The sequence below is a fragment of the Corvus hawaiiensis genome, chromosome 23, assembly GCF_020740725.1.
Source record: "Corvus hawaiiensis isolate bCorHaw1 chromosome 23, bCorHaw1.pri.cur, whole genome shotgun sequence".
In the NCBI taxonomy this organism is placed as follows: domain Eukaryota; kingdom Metazoa; phylum Chordata; class Aves; order Passeriformes; family Corvidae; genus Corvus; species Corvus hawaiiensis.
The window spans coordinates 1143999-1158632 of NC_063235.1; the positions used below are offsets into that span (position 1 = coordinate 1143999).

Genomic DNA, 14634 nt, shown 5'->3' on the forward strand with positions numbered 1-14634 from the left:
TTCCCAAATTAATCGGGATTTAACCCCAGGGGTGGGCACAGGACCCTCATGGGGTCACCGAGGGCTTGGGACCATGAGAAGGGAGGATCCCCCAGTGACTCCCAGGTCGGGGCGGTGGGGACAGAGCTCCCACCTTGGCTCCCGGCGATCCTGCTGCTTCCAGGGGCTCCCCGGCATCATTTTATTCCCTTTAATGCACGGGCTCCCTTGGTTTTTATTTTATTCCTGGGATTAACACATCGGGCAGCAGCCGGACTGGCTCCTGCTCAAAAGAGGAGGGGAAGGCGTTTACATAATTCATTGAAATGAGGCACCCGAGGAAACCCGAATTGGACTTGCAGCGTGTTTACAGAGCCACGCAGAGCTCCGCCATCCGCATCTGGAGCCATTAATGCCTCCCAGGCGGAGCACAGGCCATGGATAATTAATTAATTGTGCAGCAGAGCCCTTGCCCAGCCTTCGAGAGAACGCTCGGGGGCACAGGGACGCCTAGCGCTCCTCCCCTGGCCTGCGGATTTGTTTCTCCCGAGCTTTTTCTCCTTCTCAAAATGTTCCTGGGGCCAGGAAGATGCTGGGGAGTGGTGGGGTTGAAGCCAGGGGAGGAATGAGCCGGGCTGGGCTGGAAAATCCCTGCCTGGGGGGGTTTGTGGGGAGGAGGAGCCCTGCGAGGGCTCCGGGGGGCGGTGGCAGTGCCAGGGCTGAGCCCTGGCCTGGGGAGGGGGGACAGGAGGGGACAAACCCCCCCTGCAGCGGGGAGGGGACGCAGGGACCCCTCGGAGGGGACACAGGGACCCCTCAGAGGGGATACAGGGACACCTCGGAGGGGACAAACCCCCCTGCAGCGGGGAGCAAAGGGCCCTGCCCCAGTTAACCCCAAACATCCCGGTTTTGTAGGATCAGACACCAAGAGGAGGGGGTCTGTGAGACATCGGGGGTACCCCGAGCACCCTGCCCCACGCTCAGCCCCCTCCTGCCCTTGGGAATCTCTCCCTGTGGATCCCACAGGGGCTGGAATCCCTCCCTGGGGTGCTCCAGCTGCGGCACCCGGAGGCAGCTCCAGCTCCAAACCCGGCCCTGATCCGGGGGATGCTTTGGGGGGCTCTGAGGAGCCCCCGGCCCTGCCCAGGGACACGGGGACACCTCAACCCACCGAAACCCTTCATTTCCACCCCCTGCAGCTGGGATTGACTCCTCAGCCTCCCCGCTGCTCTCAGAGCTGCTGCCTCTACCCTCAGCACTGCTTTGAAGAGCAAAGGAGGGATGGGAAGGAAGACAGGGAGGGAAAAGAGAAGGAAAAAATTGGAAAACCTCCAGCTTGAACCCTGCTGCTGGAGGAACATCTGTATCTATAAATATCCGTGCTGGAGTGGGAACAGGCTGTGTCTGTATCTGCAGCAGCTCCCGAGGCAGCAGCAGCCCCGGCTCACCCTGCTGCCGCTCCAGCACTGGAACACACTCCAGGCCCCGCAGCCCGGCAGGAGATTTTGGGGATAAAACCCCCAAGCTGGTCTTTGATAAACCAGGGAATAAAGCAGGGTCATGTTCGTGTTTGCAGCGCGCGCCCGGCGAGGGCGAGCGGCGGCCCTGGGGTCACTGGGGTCTCTGGGGGCGGTGGGGCTGTCCTTGCTGGGACACGGTGTCCTGCTGCTGTGCCACTGCGCTGCCACTCCGGCCGGGACCTCGACCACCCCTCCAGCCTGGAGCACGTGTGCTCAGAGAAACCCACGCCCCAATCCCGTATCCCAATTCCACATCCCAATTCCATATCCCAATCCCGCATCCCAATTCCACATCCCAACCCCGTAGCCCCAATCCCGTATCCCAATTCCACATCCCAATTCCATATCCCAATCCCGCATCCCAATTCCACATCCCAACCCCGTATCCCCAACCCCGTATCCCCAGTCCCGTATCCCAATCCCGCATTCCAACCCCGCATCCCAACCCCGCATCCCAATCCCACATCCCCAGTCCCGCATCCCAACCCCGCATCCCAATCCCGCATCCCAATCCCACATCCCCAGTCCCGTATCCCCAGTCCCGTATCCCCAATCTCATATCCCCAACCCCGTATCCCAACCCCGCATCCCAATCCCACATCCCAATCCCATATCCCAACCCTGTATCCCAATCCCACATCCCAACCCCGTATCCCAATCCCACATCCCAACCCCGTATCCTAACCCTGTATCCCAATCCCACATCCCAACCCCGTATCCCAATCCCACATCCCAATCCTGCATCCCAACCCCGCATCCCAATCCCACATCCCAATCCCGTATCCCAATCCCACATCCCAACCCCGTATCCCAATCCCGTATCCCAATCCCGTATCCCAATCCCACATCCCAACCCCGTATCCCAATCCCCTATCCCAATCCCGTATCCCAACCCCACATCCCAATCCCACATCCCAATCCCGTATCCCAATCCCGTATCCCAATCCCACATCCCAACCCCGTATCCCAACCCCGTATCCCAATCCCGTATCCCAACCCCGTATCCCAACCCCGTATCCCAACCCCGTATCCCAATCCCGTATCCCAACCCCGTATCCCAACCTCGTATCCCCAACCCCGTATCCCAATCCTGTATCCCAACCCCACATCCCAATCCCACATCCCAACCCCGTATCCCAACCCCGTATCCCAACCCCGTATCCCAACCTCGTATCCCCAACCCCGTATCCCAATCCCGTATCCCAACCCCGCATCCCAATCCCACATCCCAACCCCGTATCCCAACCCCGTATCCCAACCCCGTATCCCAACCCCGTATCCCAACCTCGTATCCCCAACCCCGTATCCCAATCCCGTATCCCAACCCCACATCCCAATCCCACATCCCAACCTCGTATCCCCAACCCCGTATCCCAATCCCGCATCCCAATCCCGTATCATGGTTTGAGACAGGGGGGACATGCAGGGCACCCCAGAGCTGCTCAGCACACAGGGTCCTCCCACATTGCTCAGAGTCCCCTGAAGTGAATCCCATCCTTATCCCTCCTTTGGATCAGGGCCATAAATCCTCAAGAATTCCCTCATTTGGCTCAAGGAAGGGGGGCCTGGAGCTCCCCAGCTCCGAAGATCCCTGAGGACCGAGAGAGGAGTGCAAACCTTTCTCTGACAGACCTCTGGCTCTTCCCCCCAGTTCTCCCCATTTTTTCTGGCTTCTCTCCTCCCAAAATTCCTCCCCGTGCTCCCAGTCGGGGCCTGTGGGGTGGTTTTATTCCCATTGTTGGGATGCTGCAGCTCCAGGGGCTGCAGCCAGCAGCCGGCTCCTGGGACACGCCACTGTCGCAGCTTTGCGAGGACCCAGCGCATCCCAGATCGCGGAGATTCCCGTGCCAGGAGCATCCTCCCTCCCGGCACGTAGGGCCCGGGCAGATGGGAAACCCTTGGGATCGGCTCCGAAGGCAGCGGTGTGGGAAGCACGGGCTGCCCGCACGTCTCCCTCCTCGTCCCCGGGGTCTCCTCCGGAGCACCGCGCCAGAGCCGCGTTGTTTTTCCCTTTTTGTGCCTTTTTTCTTCCCCTCGTCTCCCTGTAACAACCAGGACTTTTCACGAGCCGCCTCCCTCCCCCTCTTTGCCTCCCTGACTCATTCCCGCTGTCCTTCCAGCCGGGATGTGCCGATCCCCACGTCCCGCGGGAGGGGCGATCCCGGGCCAGGGGACGTCGAGGGACTGAACGCGGCGCAGGGAACATTTCCTTTCCTTTTGTGCTAATTCCAGCCGGGAATTCCAGCGCCAGACACAAACAGCTCCTCTCCGAGGGGTTCAGAGGCAGAATCCCCCCACCCCGCGGCAGTGGGGCTTTCGTGGATCCTCATGGAGGGACGGGGTGGCCTTTTCCGAGCTAAGCCATTCCACGCTGGACGCAGGGAGGACAGCCTGGTCAGGGGCTGCTCCAGCACCACTCTGGGCCCTCCCTGTTGGTGTCTGGGGAGGGGACAGGGTGGGGTCACCCCGGTCCCGCCGTCCCCGCTGGGCTGCGAGAGGGTTTGGCTCCTGCTGGGATGGAGGTGGCTCCCTGAGCCCTGGGGTTTGTCCCCCAAACGCAGCAGTGCTGCCACATGGCAACCACCCGTGCCAGCCGTGCCCCACTCCTCTCAGGGACCTGCAAGGCTCCTGGGGGCTGCCAGTCCTGTCGCTGTCCCCAGAGCCCTCTGGGGACAGTTGTACTCCAGGAAAACAGTGAGGGACAAAAGCCACCAGCCCCTTCCATCCACACCCCCTTGATCCACAGATCCAGTCACTGACCCCTCTTCAGGTGTCACACCCCAGCCCCACCCCTAATCCCAGCATCCCCCCCGAGCCCCGTTAAGGGCACTCTGCACCCCATTAAAGGGGTTCAAGAGCCTGGAGCAGTGGCCACTGCCACAGAGGGACCCAGCCCGGTGACAAACTGGTATTTGTGGCACCCAAAGCCACGCTGGACACCCCTCGCTGTGCTGTGGCTCGCCATGGAGGGGTGGGAAGGCACTGAACCCTTCACTGAACGTGTGGGGTCGTCGCTGCGCAGGGCTCCAGTCCCATCCCAGCCTCTGAATCAGAGAAAAATAGAATGAAAAAATCATGGAATCACTCACAGGGTCACAGAATCAGAGAGTCACAGACGGGTTTGCGTTGGAGGGAACTTAAATCCCACCCAGTGCCACCCCTGCCATGGCAGGGACACCTCCCACTGTCCCAGGCTGCTCCCAGCCCCAATGTCCAGCCTGGCCTTGGGCACTGCCAGGGATCCAGGGGCAGCCCCAGCTGCTCTGGGCACCCTGTGCCAGGAAGATTTTTCTCCCTAATATCCAATATAAATCTCTCCTCTTTTAGTTCGAAACTGTTCCTTCTTTACCTATCACGATCTGCCGGTGTTAAAAGTCCCTCTGCAGCTCTCCTGGAGCCCCTTTAGGCCCTGCAAGGGGCTCGCAGCTCTCCCTGGAGCCTTCTCCTCTCCAGCTGAGCGCCCCCAGCTCTCCCAGGCTGGCTCCAGAGGGGCTCCAGCCCTAGAGCAGCTCCGTGGCAGGGACATTTCCCAGTCCAAAGCAATGCCACTAAATCAGAGAATCACGGAGTCACGGAGTCACAAACTGGTTTGGGTTAGAAGGGACTTTAAAGCTCATCTCCTTCCAGCCCTGCAGAAGCATTTGGAGACCAACGCAGTGGGGTGGGGCACGAATGCAGATTGATCCCTGTGCGTTTCTGTCAACAAACGTCCCTTTGTGCCCTGACATCCTCACCGGGGCTCTGCGGAGGGAAATCTCCGGGCTGTGCCCTCCTGGGCACGGGAGGACGGACCTTGGTGCCACTGCAGTCGCTGCTCCTGCAAGGCTGCAGCCTGGATTTGCGGGATTTAAGGGCTGGAGGATTTACAAGCTTCATTTTGTTGCTTCTGGTGGAAACAGCTGGGAATTGAGGAGAGCCGAGTGTTGGTTCTCCCCTGGCAGGGATGCCCCGAGCTCCTGCCCCCTGACCCCACTGCAGAGGTGCCCAGGATCCTTCCTGGGGTGACCTGGAAGCCGCTGGTGACAGCTTTGCCCCTCTCCCTCGGTGCCACATCGCTTTTCCTCCCGGATTTCGGGGGAGGAGAACTCTTTGCCAAATTGCTGGAAGCGCTGCAAACACAGATTTGAGTGTGAGACACCACCAGAGCCCCAAACCTCCGCTGCTGGGCCCAGCCCGGGCGAGTCCCGAGGACACCGATGTCTGAGTGACACTCTCGGTGTCCCAGCCTCCTGCTGTCCCCTGCTGCAGCCCCGGGCAGGGTGCTGGGGGTGCTGGGGGTGCCTTCCCACCCACGCCCAACCATCTGGGGCTGCATGAGCGAGGCTCAGCTGACGGCGAGCAGCGCCCGCGGGCGCGGGGACCGGGGCGAGCGTGGCTCGGCTGCGCATCCCCCGCTGCCAGCGCGGCTGCCGGGGCTGGGAAAGGAGCAGAAATTCCTTTTTCCAGGAGGTAAAGGCTGAGGAGGTGTTGGGGAAGGTGCTTCGTTGAGCTGGATGTTTCCGAGGGCACGGAAAGGAATCTGCTGGAAGAGGCTTCTCCCTGCGCAGGGTGCCCGGGTCGTGTCCCCGCGGCTCCCCGGGGACAGCAGCTGCTCAGGAGCCTCCCCCGTTCTCACAGCCCCGCGCTGGGGATGTCACCGCGGTATCAGAAATAAACGAGCAGCTCAGGCTGTCGCCGGGGGAGCTGCAGCCTGGACGCGGCCGTGGTCACATTCCGTCCCTCCGGCCACCGGTGCGGCTGGTCCGGCCCAGCCAGCGGGAGCATCCCTGCGTGGGAAGGAGCACCCTGAGCACACCCACGGCCCTGGGACAGAGGTTCCGCGGCTGGAGCTGCTTCTGGAGCGTGCCCGGCTCCCACCAGCGCTGCAGCAGGCGCAGGACGGGCCGCTCCCCTCCTGTTTGTGCTGTCCTGGATTTTCCTGGTGCTTCCCGCAGGATCTATAACCCACCGAGCCCAGGATGGCCCCGAATAAATCACTCCTGACCGACCTTTCCCTCTCTGGGCATTAAATCCCCCCGAGAAGAGTTAAATCCCTGCAGCCCCGGGGATGCTGCATCCCCTCAGGCGAACCCTCCGCTGCTGGAGCTGTGTCCCGCCTGTGCTTCCCTGCAGGGACAATTCCCAGCTCCGTGGGCGCCTCTGCCGCGTCCCCAACACCCAGCGCGGAGCAGCCTGGCGCCTTCCCGTGTCTTCCAGTGATTTCGCTGTTTCCAGGTCCCCAAGCCCCGTTTCTCTCCTGCGACAGCTGATCGGATCTGACTCACGCTCGGCGTATGATCGGCTCCAACCCCGGCGCTGCTGCTCCTGAGCTCCGCCGGCTCCTTGTGCTCTGGGTTTGTCCCACCGGGGCAGGGCTGGATGGGATCTTGGGAAGGAATTGTTCCCTGGCAGGGTGGGCAGGGGCTGGCATGGAATTGCCAGAGCAGCTGGGGCTGCCCCTGGATCCCTGGCAGTGCCCAAGGCCAGGCTGGACATTGGGGCTGGAGCAGCCTGGCACAGTGGGAGGTGTCCCTGGGGGTGGAACTGGTGGGATTTAAGGTCCCTTCCAACACAAACCATTCCATGATTCCATAAAAACCCCCAGCAATGTCCTCCAGGTGACTCTTTCCAGCTGTGCTATCCCAGTCCTCACTGCCTCCAGCTTTTGCTGCTTTTCCCTGCGATTGGTAGCAGTTAATGGAGTTCTTTCACATCTTCAACATCCCTGGAGGTGTCCAAGGCCAGGCTCGATGGGGCTGGGAGCAGCCTGGGACAGTGGGAGGTGTCCCTGCCATGGCAGGGCTGGGATGGGATGAGCTGTAAGATCCCTTCCAACCCCAAACCATTCTGGGATTCCCTGATTCTTTCCCTTTCCCAAAGGCACAGTCTCAGTGAAGCAAATCACAACATCCAGCCCCAGAAGGAACCTCCTGGAGCTCTGAGCATCAGCCACAGCCCGGCAGTACCCAGAGCCGATATTCCTGACTGGCATTACTTTGGAGAGAGGATGAGACAGACCCTAATATGGTTTTGAAAGATGATGCAAGCGGGCAGGAAGGATTGCTGGAGCTTATTTCCAACTGTGGACACTGGGAAAGGAGCAGGGATGTGGCCACAGCTGAGCTGTTCCTGTTCCCAGGCACACCCGAAACCCCTGAGCTGTTCCCAGGAACACCTCGAATCCCTGAGCTGTTCCCAGGAACACTCTGAACCCCTCAGGACCTGTTCCCCTTCCCAGGAACACCCCGAATCCCTCAGGAGCTGTTTCCCTTCCCAGGAACCCCCTGAACCCCTCAGGAGCTGTTCCCAGGAACACCCTGAATCCCTGAGCTGTTCCCAGGAACACCCTGAACCCCTCAGGAGCTGTTCCCACTCCCAGGAACACCTTGAACCCCTCAGGAGCTGTTCCCACTCCCAGGAACACCCTGAATCCCTGAAATATTCCCCTTCCAGGAACACCCCAAATCCCTCAGGAGCTGTTCCCCTTCCCAGGGACACCCTGAATCCCTGAAATATTCCCCTTCCCAGGAACACCCCAAATCCCCCAGGAGCTGTTCCCCTTCCAGGAACACCCTGAACCCCTCAGGAGCTGTTCCCATTCCAGGAACACCCTGAGCCCCTCAGGAGCTGTTCCCCTTCCCAGGGACACCCTGAACCCCTCAGGAGCTGTTCCCATTCCAGGAACACCCTGAACCCCTCAGGAGCTGTTCCCCTTCCCAGGGACACCCTGAACCCCTCAGGAGCTGTTCCCCTTCCCAGGGACACCCTGAATCCCTGAAATATTCCCCTTCCCAGGAACACCCCAAATCCCTCAGGAGCTGTTCCCATTCCCAGGGACACCCTGAACCCCTCAGGAGCTGTTCCCACTCCCAGGAACACCCTGAACCCCTCAGGAGCTGTTCCTCTTCCCAGGAACACCCCAAATCCCTCAGGAGCTGTTCCTCTTCCCAGGAACAGCTTGAATCCCTCAGGAGATGTTCCTCTTCCCAGGAACTCCCTGAACCCCTCAAGAGCTGTTCCCAGGAACACCCCAAATCCCTCAGGAGCTGTTCCCATTCCCAGGAACACCCGAAATCCCTGAGCTGTTCCCAGGAACACCCTGAATCCCTCAGGACAAGTCCCGTGGCTGCACTGTCCATCCTGAGGGCACAAGGACAACCTGCCTGGCTTTCCTCTGGTCCATCTCAAGCTGAAATCAAAATAATTTCAGTATTTTGCCCTTTTTTCTTTTGCTTCCGAGGAAATCTGGCTGCAGGATCGTTGCTCCCCACGTATTTCCATGTTCCGAAGTACTGGGAATATAAAAATGGAGGGTGAATCATATCCTTGCTTTAAATAAAGCTCCTTCCACCCTCGAGGATGTGTTCGTCACTGACTGTGTGACTCCTGTGATTGAGCAGTGCTCAGAAGGAATAAAGCAGCCAATAATTATCCTGAAATTCCCAAGGAGCGCTTTATTGAGGAAGAGATCATGAAAGAGGCAACGTTTGAGGGGAAGAAATGAAGGTTTTTATTAAATCAAACTATAGAGCTGGAAAATAACGACTGGCTTTTGACCACCGCTCAGAGTTCAGCCATGGACAGTGGAAAGTGTGGAAAAACCAATTTTTTCTCTCTATCCTGTTGAATCTAAAGATGTTTGTGAGTCAGCCCTGCCTCCCTTCCATCCTCTCCCGGCAGAGCTGTCACGGCACTGTCACAGCGGGACAATAAAAGTCACCTCCTCATCTGCCAGAGGGACGGACTGGGGGGATGATTTGTGGAAAAAAAGGGAATGTTGCCTTTCCCTGCTGCAGATCCCACCCTCACCTCGTTGTTTTCCTGCTTTTCCCTCGGGATGCTGTGCTGGGAGTGCCGGGAAGGGCTGGGTGATCCCTCACCTTGGGGGCTTTGGTGGCCTTTCCTCCTTTCCTCCACTCCAAAATGTCCCAACACTTTCCAGGCCATAAAAGAAAAGTTTGGAGAGCCGGCCTTGGAGTCAGGGAAGTTTCTCCAGTGGAGTCTTGGAGGAGGTGAGAGGCTCACGGCCGGAGGTCTCAAGCACCCTCTAGGGATGGGGACAGCCCTGCTCCTGTGGGAGGAGGCACTGGAGCACCTCTGCAAACCCTTCGTGCCCCAAACCAGGGCAAATCTTCCTAAAAATCCTCCTTCTCCGCAGGTCAGCAGGAAGGAGTGGTGGGTGGGAAAGGTTCCTCCTTGTTCCTCAGAGCTCTGCAGCAGATGCTGCTCCTGCGCAGAGAATGGGGAGGAAACGCGGATTTGAGTAACTTTTTGCACCTTCCCCTCCCCTGTCAGCAGCCCTGGAGCAGCAGGTGTGGCAGAAAACAGCCGTGGTTTGGCACAGGGTCCCTGTAAAGGTGATTTTCCTGTGTCCCGTGCCACGGCCACCCTCATTTCCGTCACCCTGGGCCCAATTCCCGCCGTGGAAAGGCCAGGGCAGGAAGCACGGAGCTGTTGGGCCAGGAGATGAACCAACAGCTCGCTGTGTCTCTGCACAATCCATCTCCACATTTATCTTCCTCTCCCCATCCTGCTCTTCCCACGTGCAATCTGCTGCTCCGCAGCGAGCCGGGTTTCCGTGAAGCCCCTGGGGCGATGGGGAGGGAGCTGCTCCACTTTGGGAGCCTCTTTTAGAGCTGGGTTCGAATCTCTGCTGCTCCTTTTCCCTTCCCAACTCGCCCCGGTCTCCAGGGAGATCGGGGGAACCTTTCCAAGCGGGGAGGAATTTTCCACCTAAACACTTTCCTGACCTGAAATCACTTCTTATCTTCCCAGCAGAAAATGTTATTTCCATAGAAGGTGCCTTTCCTCTCAGCAAATAAAAACCTGGAACTCTCAGCTCTCAGAAAAGAGAGGTTTTGTCCTGAACACTGAGGACCAAGGTTTTTTGCAAATAAAATTCCCCAGGATCCATCCTGAGGGGCCCACCCTGGGATTTTCCAACCCCCCAGCGAAGGCTGGGAGCCAGCAGCACATCAGCTCCCTGCAGAGCTGCTCAGCTCCTTCAAACCACCAGCACCGAGCTGGAAAGCCAAGGAACCCTCCAGAGGCAGCAGGACTTGGCTGCCAGAGGGGGCTGAACTCATTCCTGGTGATGCTGCTGGCAGCTCTGCTTGGCTGGGATCTGTGGATCCAGCCCTGGAAAGGCTGGGGCTGCCTAATGGCAAACACGTGGGCATTCCCTTCCCTTCCCTTCCCTTCCCTTCCCTTCCCTTCCCTTCCCTTCCCTTCCCTTCCCTTCCCTTCCCTTCCCTTCCCTTCCCTTCCCTTCCCTTCCCTTCCCTTCCCTTCCCTTCCCTTCCCTTCCCTTCCCTTCCCTTCCCTTCCCTTCCCTTCCCTTCCCTTCCCTTCCCTTCCCTTCCCTTCCCTTCCCTTCCCTTCCCTTCCCTTCCCTTCCCTTCCCTTCCCTTCCCTTCCCTTCCCTTCCCTTCCCTTCCCTTCCCTTCCCTTCCCTCTGGGATGGAGGCTCAGGACAGGGATGGAGGCTCAGGACAGGGATGGAGGCTCGGGACACAGATGGAGGCTCAGGACACGGATGGAGGCTCAGGACACGGATGGAGGCTCGGGACACAGATGGAGGCTCGGGACACAGATGGAGGCTCGGGACACAGATGGAGGCTCAGGGCAGGGATAGAGGCTCGGGACAGGGATGGAGGCTCGGGACAGGGATGGAGGCTCGGGGCAGGGATGGAGGCTCAGGGCAGGGATGGAGGCTCAGGACATGGATGGAGGCTCAGGACAGGGATGGAGGCTCAGGACATGGATGGAGGCTCAGGGCAGGGATGGAGGCTCAGGACAGGGATGGAGGCTCAGGACAGGGATGGAGGCTCGGGACAGGGATGGAGGCTCAGGACAGGGATGCAGGCTCAGGACAGGGATGGAGGCTCGGGACACAGATGGAGGCTCGGGGCAGGGATGGAGGCTCAGGGCAGGGATGGAGGCTCAGGGCAGGGATGGAGGCTCGGGACAGGGATGGAGGCTCGGGACAGGGATGGAGGCTCAGGGCAGGGATGGAGGCTCGGGACAGGGATGGAGGCTCAGGACATGGATGGAGGCTCAGGGCAGGGATGGAGGCTCGGGACAGGGATGGAGGCTCGGGACAGGGATGGAGGCTCGGGACAGGGATGGAGGCTCAGGACATGGATGGAGGCTCAGGGCAGGGATGGAGGCTCAGGACATGGATGGAGGCTCAGGGCAGGGATGGAGGCTCAGGGCAGGGATGGAGGCTCGGGACAGGGATGGAGGCTCAGGGCAGGGATGGAGGCTCGGGACAGGGATGGAGGCTCGGGACAGGGATGGAGGCTCGGGACAGGGATGCAGGCTCAGGACAGGGATGGAGGCTCGGGACAGGGATGGAGGCTCGGGGCAGGGATGGAGGCTCGGGACAGGGATGGAGGCTCAGGGCAGGGATGGAGGCTCAGGGCAGGGATGGAGGCTCGGGACAGGGATGGAGGCTCGGGACAGGGATGGAGGCTCAGGACATGGATGCTCCATCCTCTCCTCTGCTCCAGCAGCTCAGCCCAGCAGGACCAGCTGGCCCCGCACGGGGCTTGGCAGCAAATCCCAGGATTCTGTGCTCAAAGGAGCCTTTTCCAGGCCAGATGGAGGCGGGGACGGTGGCCTGTGGTGCTGCCAGCAAGGTCAGGACAAACCTGGAGAGGGAAAACTTGAAGGTTTCCCTTTGGGTTGTGTCCCCTGCTATCCCCACCTTCGACAGCCCAGGCCTCGGAGCAGGCTGGCCTGGGAGCAGCTGGAAGGATTCTCCTTGCACAGGGACACCTGCAGGGCCTCATTTGTGCCCACAGCCACAAGGGCTGGAAGATTTCCAGAAATCTGTTCCTACCCCAAGGAGCGCCTTGAAGAACCCCCTGAGGAGCTGGGGGGGGGGGGGCTGGTGGAGCAACTGGGGCCATCCGAGAGGGAAAACCGAGGTGTGAAACCAGGGCATGGCTTCCAGACAAGCCCTGGAAGCATTCATGGGTTGATTTGTTTTATGGATACACCAAGGAGGTTGATATTGTTAAACCTTTCCAGGGTGGAGTGATGGCGAGGACGATTTCTGCAATCAAAAAACGGATTTTGCCCAACCTCTGTCCCTTGGTACCTCCCAGCATGAGCTGCTGGGTTTCAGCTGCCTCATCCTGCAGAGCCAAATCCTCCTGGCAGAAGGTCTGGGACCCCAGGGACAACATTCCCTGAGGAGCCCCTCAAAGCCCTGAACCCCAAATCCATCTGCACAACCCTTTGTGTCCATGGCTGGAATAACAAAATCATTGAGGTCGGAAAATCCCTCTGAGATCATCGAGTCCAGCCATTAACCCAGCACTGCCAAGGCCAGAACCTCCAATCCTGGGCTCAATTCTGGGTCCCTCAATTCAGGAAGGACATGGAGGGGCTGGAGCGTGTCCTGGGAAGGGGCTGGAGCCCCAGGAGAGGCTGAGGGAGCTGGGAAGGGGCTGGAGAATTCCTGAGGAGCTGGAAAGGGGCTCAGCCTGGAGCAAAGGAGGCTCAGGGGGGCCCTTGTGGCTCTGCACAAGTCCCTGACAGGAGGGGGCAGCCGGGGGGGTCGGGCTCTGCTGGCAGGGAACAGGGACAGGAGGAGAGGGAACGGCCTCAAGTCGCATCAGTGGAGATTCAGGTTGGATATCTGGGAAAATTCTTCCTGGAAAGGGCTGCCCAGCCCCGGCACAGCTGCCCAGGGCAGGGGTGGGGTCCCCATCCCCGGAGGGGTTTAAAAGCCCTGTGGATGTGGCACTTGGGGACAGGGCTCAGTGGTGGCCTTGGCAGGGCTGGGTTAAAGGTGGGACCCAATGATCTCAGAGGGCTTTTCCAACCTTGATTTTATAATTCTATAAAGGCCTCAGAGCCTGGCCCTTCTGACCCATGTTCAGCATCCAGCAGGGCTCCATGACCCCCCCAAAGCCACCTCGGGTGCCTGAGGGCTCCAGGGTATTTTATCCTTGGAAACATCCCTGATTCCCTCAGGTGAGATGAGCCATTTCTTGCCTCTAAACACCCTGCCGGGTCCACCTCTGCTGCCATCCTGCCTCCCAAAACTGGAGTCCCACCCCTGGACATGAATTGTATTAATGATGAAGTCACAGCTGCCCATACATCAGCAGAGAAAACAGCTGGATTCACACTCAGGAACAGCTGCTGTCTTATAGGAATATCACCCAGGAGCGATGATTTGACTGGAATCAGAGATAATGTGTTTAAAGGCTCGTAAAAATCCGACCTGAATGGCTCTCGGATTATTATTATTATTGCCAGTGGATTGAAGCTGGGAGCTGCTGACACCAAAACACAAGTCCCATAATTAGTAACAAACAGCAGCGTGGTGGGGTTTTGTTTTATTACCTCATAATTTGAACCAGAAACTGCTGGTGGTGTCTTCTGGGATTAAAAAAAAAAAACAACAATGCTCTGCTCCAGGCAGTTTGAGAGGAATATGCTGGATTTGATGGAAATGAAGGAACAGGCTCCAAGGCCTGGAGTTTGTTGATTTCTCTGCTGTTGTTATTTCCAGTTTAAGTGTCATCTCGCTTGGATCTTCCATCCAAACTCCTTCAGGAATGTGTGAACCTCAGTCCCACCAGGATCTGTCTCGCACAGTGTGTTCTGTGTCGGAAGCAAAGCCCAGGCTGTCTCTCAGCTCTGCCTCAGGCAGCTGCTGCCAGCAGGGACCTCACAGAATCACAGAATCCCTGAATCAGCTGGGCTGGAAAAGACCTTCGGGATCACCAAATCCAAGCTGTGCCCCATCCCCACCTTGTCCCCAGCCCAGAGCACTCAGTGCCACCTCCAGGAATTCCTTGGGCACCTCCAGGGCTGGGCACTCCAAACCTCCCTGGGCAGCCCCTGCCAAGGCCTGAGCACCCTTTCCATGGGGAAATTCCTGCTGCTGCCCACCCTGAGCCTGCCCTGGCCCAGCCTGAGGCCGTTCCCTCTCCTCCTGTCCCTGTTCCCTGCCAGCAGAGCCCGACCCCCCCGGCTGCCCCCTCCTGTCAGGGACTTGTGCAGAGCCACAAGGGCCCCCCTGAGCCTCCTTTGCTCCAGGCTGAGCCCCTTTCCCAGCTCCCTCAGGAATTCTCCAGCCCCTTCCCAGCTCCCTCAGCCGCTCCTCACAGGACTGCAGCACATTCCAACAGCGTGA

At 59.2% G+C, this 14634-nt stretch overlaps 1 long non-coding RNA gene across 1 annotated transcript; it reads right to left on the reverse strand.

Moving 5' to 3' along the window:
* Positions 1-5084: 5084 nt before the first annotated feature.
* Positions 5085-6912, reverse strand: LOC125337432. Its single transcript, XR_007208044.1, has 2 exons — positions 6764-6912; positions 5085-6265 (listed from the first exon to the last, which is right to left on the reverse strand). It is a non-coding gene; the product is annotated as an uncharacterized LOC125337432 (long non-coding RNA).
* Positions 6913-14634: the final 7722 nt, after the last annotated feature.